At 38.4% G+C, this 6128-nt stretch overlaps 1 pseudogene; it reads right to left on the bottom strand.

The window, feature by feature from the left end:
• Positions 1 to 1574: 1574 nt before the first annotated feature.
• Positions 1575 to 3474, bottom strand: LOC103608193 (annotated as a pseudogene).
• Positions 3475 to 6128: the final 2654 nt, after the last annotated feature.

Genomic DNA, 6128 nt, shown 5'->3' on the forward strand with positions numbered 1-6128 from the left:
CATGGTGGCTGTGCCTGCTGCTATAGAGACTAGCCTCTTTTGTGGCAGCCATGGCAATTGTGGTGGCTATGGTCAACTACCTGCATGGAAATGGTGTTTTTCGTGTGCTCTTTACCTGGTTGTGGCTGGGTTTGGTTTCCCTTGGCTCCATGCCTCAGGATCATGGCTGGGCCTGGGGGTGCTGATGGCAGCGTGCTTAGTTGTGGCTGGGTTTGGCTCCCCCCAGATCCATGCCTCAGGATACTGGCTGGGCCCTGGGGTGCTGATGGCAGCTTGCTTAGTCATGGCTGGGTTCAGCTTCTCTCAACTCTGTACTTCAGGACTCCAGCTGAGCCCAGGGGCAGTGATGGCACCTTGCTTAGTTGTGGCTGAGTTTGGCTTCTCTTAGCTCCATGCCTCAGGATGCCAGCCAGGCCAATATTTGACTTTTAACAGAAGAGTTTAATCCATTTACATATAATGTAATAATAATAATAATAATAATAATAATAATAATAATAATAATAATAGTTATTATTATTATTATTATATGGTTGTTATATTTTATGTTCCAAGTAGTACTGATTAAAAATATTTACACACCTACTTTTAAGTCCACAGTTTAGCACTCTTATTTGTATGGCTTTAAGAGTTATAGCACAAGATCTTTAGGTTAAGGATCAGGGAAAAATATTCCATTCCAAACAAAGTCTGATAATTATACACAAGTTTCTCTCTGTACTTTATTTTAAATACATTAATTTTTAAATGGTGTTCACTTTTTTTCATCTGGTGGTAAAATACTAGTGCAAGTTTTCATCAAAATGAAGTTGTAAATGAATTTCCCAGTTGAAAATGGCCTTTCAGCTACCATTAAATGAAATTTCTCAACCTAACAAGTGGAAAAAAATTGGTGGTTGTAATTGTAAAGCAAAAATGTACACTACTATACATCACCTCATTTCTTCTTACAACACAAACTTTGAAAGAACCAGAGATGTTTTATAGAAGTTCGGTTGGTTTTGAAAAGGCAGATGGGTGTGTGTGTGTGTGTGTGTTTATATTGTAGAAATTTTGCCATGACCACTCTTTCTGTTGCAGAGATAGCATCTGTAGTAATTGGGGTAGACAAGAATATTGTTAAACTAAAGAAAGCCAGAAGCCAAAATTGAACTGCACAGTAACAATGCACTTTTCTTCCTGCAGCTTTGTATTTCCTGTATATTCAATCTTCTAACATGCATTAGAATACATAAACTTGTATTCTAATGATTTTATGTTTGATTTTACAATATAGAAAAAATTTGACAAAGCACATCACCTGGGAAAGAGAAAAGGGAGAATGCTTATCACAGTGAAAATACATTTGTACCCAACTATCTAATAAGAATATAATTCATTTAAGCTTCCAGAAATATACTTCTTAAAGCTCCCCTTCATTTGTAGAAAAGATTCCTTCTCTTTGGCATTAATTGGGGGGAGGAGAATCAGTTTGTTTTGATACAAACAGTTCAGCACATTAGGAAATAGTTTAACTTTGGTCCACTTGTCTTTTAGCTTAAAGATATTCACACTGACCACAATCAGTTCAAAACTCAACATATAAATCTGAAAATATATTCATTATTTTGTTTTAAAACTGGCATAGCTGTTCTGTCTTCACTTCCTGCCTTTTCAGCTTGAGTATCCAGTGTTGGTTTGGTCTGTAAACCCTCAGCATTTTGTGATCTTCCCTGGCAGTCCCAGCAGCATCTGCTTGGCTAGGCTCTCTCTCCTCCTGGTTCATGATTTCAGGGGTCACATGGTTCAAGTCTGCTTCTAGAAGCTCAGTTTGTATTTCCATTGGCATCTGATTTACTCATTCAACACACAGTTCCTCTACACGTACTTCAGTACCTGCTTCAGTCTGAATTTGACCCACTTGTAGATAACTCACTTGGACCTGCTCTGAAAGCTCACTCATATGTGAATCATGCATTTGGCTGTCCTGAAGCAGATCTGGATGGACTTGTTCCATAGTCACTTGTGCTGAATCCACCTGGACTTGAAGCAATGGTAGCATATGGATCTTCCCCAGTTATTCTATAATAGTCATTGATGTCACAGGTTCAGTTTCCACATGTGTTTCTACTGAGGGAACTTCTTTGGTTACTAGATGCTCCGATATATGGTATCACTGAGATGCCTCCTAAATTCATTTCCTTGCAAAAACCACAAATCATATAAAGTACAGTAGTTGGGTTTATCTCCAGTGTGTATTACCAAGTGACCTTTGAATTGGTCCTAGCTGTTAAACACACTGTTACAGACCTGGCATTCATAAAGCTTCTTTTTTCCCTTTTTGCCCCTACTCCAGTTTGGCATGCAGTGAGGTGACATATGAGGGTGCTATTTTTAGCAAATTGTTCACTACAATTTGGACATCCAAAAGGTTTTTTGCCTGTATGTTTTCGAAGTTGTTCTTTAAAATGTCCAAAGTGGCCATACTGTTTCTCACAGTACTGACATATGTGAATTTTTCCCCCAGTTTTTTGCTTCTGACTCCACCTTCTTCAAGGTGGTAACGTTTAGGTGCCGTTTCCATGCACTGTCCCAGAGATACCTTTTATTGCATATTTCACGCTTGAAGCTCTGCATGGAGTGTGATTTCATGTGTTCCTTAAAATGATAAAACAATTTAAATGGACACTTACGTTTCTCGCAGTGGAACAAGTCCTCCCATGTGGCAGCTGAAGTTCCACAATTTCAGTACCTTCTACCTGATCGCTTGTGGGGTCAGGTGCAAACCCGTCTTCTTCCTTAATCTACCCTTTTCTATCACCTTGATGGTACTTGTTGGTAATATCTGCCAAGAGTGCTAGAGCAGAATCATCAGAGGAACTTGTGCTCTCTATGTACTGTAATTACAGACTGATTGGCAGAAGACACTTCCTCTAACATTTCGATGCCTTCATCTTCCACTTTGATTCTGCCTCTGGCAATCTCCACCTCTATTTCAACAGGTTCTGATTCTGCAGATGGCAATGAATCAGTGAAAACACTAGAAGTTTCTACAATCTTCCTTTTTTTGGTCTCACTTTTTCCCTGTGGTATTTTCCTCTAATGGATCCAAGTTTTCTTTGTTCCTGACTTCAAAGGCTTTGATAGCTTACAACATTTGTAGAAACTCTGCTGGTTTCCATACATCTTTGGCTTCTTCTTCTCCTTGTATCATTAATTTTGCTGTATATGTCAACTCAATTAAATGACAATAGGCCATTTTATTAACACCTTCTATCTTCACCAAATATTCCTGAGTAAACTCCTGCATGAATTTGTAGAAGAACTTATTGCAAGCAGCCAAAACATCTTTTTGGGCTTAAAATGGTGTCCATTGACAATCAAGGTGATGTCAGTAAACCAGTCCGGCTTTCTCTGTTCATTCAATCAGTGCAGGATCATTTTATGATGTTTGGGGAACTCCTGAAGGCATTCCATTGTCTCTTTGGCTCCCATGGCTGTCACTTTGCTCTAGGGAAGGAGGAGCCGCCTGTGTCTACATATAATGTAATTATTGATAAGGTATGCTTTGTCTTTTATTTTGCCATTTATTTTCTTTAGCTCTTATGTCTTTTTTTTTTGTTCCTCAATTCCTCCATTAATGCCTTCTTTTTTGTTAGTTATATTATAAAAATATTTTAATTCTCTTGTCATTACTTTTATAATTTATTTTTGAGTTATTTTCTTCTTCTTTCTTTGTTTTTTAATATCTCAATTGGCTTTATTGTCATTCTAGAATTGGGCAACACTTTATTCCATAAAGTAGAACTGTTTCAATGGTTGAGCAGAGGGGATTAGTTTTATAGACAGGACTGAATAAACCAGAAACAAAGAACAAAAATTGGATTGGTCATTTCAAAATTGCTTTCCTTGTAATGTGGGGTCAGGGAGACAGAACAATAGAAAGATAACTGATTGGTTAACACCAGGTTACTTCAGGTTAGTTTTTGTTGTAAGGATCAATGCGGAGGAAACTTCATTATCATACTGATTGAAGATTGAAACTGGCCTGTTTGGGAAATTGGCTGCTGAGTCTCCTTCCTGATTTCTCAGAAGGTCAGACCACAACTAACATAAATAACTCCATTTTGATTTTTAGTCTGGTCTGTTGGGGCCAGTGCAGGAGCTTAGTCCAAAACAATGGCCTCTGATAATTTTTGTTTAACAGTTGTAAGGTCCTAAAGCTATGAAAAAATGCCAGATCCCACGAAGTTAAAAAAATGTATAATTATTAGCTAGAAAATACATTTACTTGTGTTAGGATCTCATCTAGTTCATAGGTCTTTAGAGATAGACCAAAAAAATAAAAAACTAAATAAAAAAATAAAGAGCACCTACTGTTAGAGTTGAACTCTCTCCCCTAAAAATTCATATATTGGAGTCCTAACTCCCTGTACCTCAGATTGTGACTTCGGAAATAGAGTCATTGCAGATGTAATTAGTTAAGTTGAGGTCATATTGGTGTAGGGTGGACTTCCACTCCTATGAGTTATGTTCTGGGCATTACCATTAGCATTTTAATTTATAACAATCTAGTTCAGATAATACTAACTTAATTTCAATAATATACAAAAATTTTGCTCTTGTATTGCTCTGTATGCTGCCCTCCTTTATGCTATTATCATCTGTATTAGTCTGTTTTCTGTTGCTTATAACAGAGTACCTGAAACTGGGTAATGCATAAAGAAAATGAAATTTATTTCATACAGTTTTGGTGGTGGGGAAGTCCGAGGTCCAGGGAACACATCTGGTGAGGGCCTTATTCTGGATGGGAACTCTCCATAGGATCCCTTGGCAACAGAGGCAATCACATGGTGAAAATGGCAAGACGTTTTTCATGTACTCTCCTTCAGATCCATGACAACTCACTAAACCATTAACCCATTAATCCATAAATGGATTAATCTATTCATGAGGACAGAGTCCTCAAAATCCAATCACTTCTCAAAGGCCTGTGTTAGTCTATTTTCTATTGCTTATAACAGAATACCTGAAACTGGGTAATTTAAAAATAAATGAAATTTATTTCTTAGAGGTTTGGAGGCTGGGAAGTCTACAGTCCAGGGGCGCATCTGGTAAGGCCCTTCTTGGTGGTGGCTCTCCTCAGCAATGCAGGGTGTCACATGGCAAGAGGTGGTATGAACAAGACAGTTAACCTGCTCACTCTCCTTATGAAGCCACCAGAACCATGCCTGTGACCACTCATTAAACCATCAACTCATTAATCCATGAATGTGTCCATTCATTCATGAGAGCACAGTCCTTGTGATCCAGTCACATCTCAGAGGCACCACCTTTCAAATAACACAATTGGATTTATTACCCTCTTAACACTGTTGCAGTGGGGGGTCAAATTTCCAATACATGAACTTTGGTGGGGCACATTTAACCCATAGCATCACCACAAATTACTACTTTTACATTGTGTGTCTATAAACATATTTATTCATATGGCATTATACAATCTTTTAAATCAGATAGGAAAAAAAGAGTTACAAATATATGTTTATGCTGTCTTTCATGTTTACCTTTTGTGGTCACATTTACTGGTGCTCTTTATTTCTTCATGTGGATTTGAGTTACTGTCTAGTGTCCTTTCATTTCATTTAGTATGCCTTTTTTTTTTTTTGACCAGTAAGGGGATTGCAACGCTCGGCATGGTGTGGTCCGCACCATGCTCAGCCAGTGAGCATACCAGCCATATCTATATAGGATCCGAACCCGTGGCCTCAGCGTGACCAGTGCCGCACTCTCCCGAGTGAGCCCTGGGGCCAGCCCCAGTATTTAGTATTTCTTTTTTTTTTTCTTATTGTGTCAATATACAATGTAGTTAGTTATTGTGTCCCATCACCAAAACCTCCCTCTCTCTTCCCTCTCCCCCCTCCCACCCAGATGTGTCCCTTCCATTTTCTCGTTGAAAGAGCTTCAAAAACAGAAAAAAAAAAAAGTTGAGGTTGTTAAATCTTCCTCTCCCCGCCCCCCCCCGGTTTTTTTATTTTTTTATTTTTTGTTGTTGTTGATGTTGTTGTTGTTGCTCTTTGTTTGTTTATGTGTGAGTGTGTGTGAGAGTGTGTGTGTGTGTATGTGTGTGTGTGTGTGTGTGTGTATGT

The sequence above is a fragment of the Galeopterus variegatus genome, unplaced genomic scaffold (genome assembly GCF_000696425.1).
Source record: "Galeopterus variegatus unplaced genomic scaffold, G_variegatus-3.0.2 Scaffold8128, whole genome shotgun sequence".
In the NCBI taxonomy this organism is placed as follows: Eukaryota; Metazoa; Chordata; class Mammalia; order Dermoptera; family Cynocephalidae; genus Galeopterus; species Galeopterus variegatus.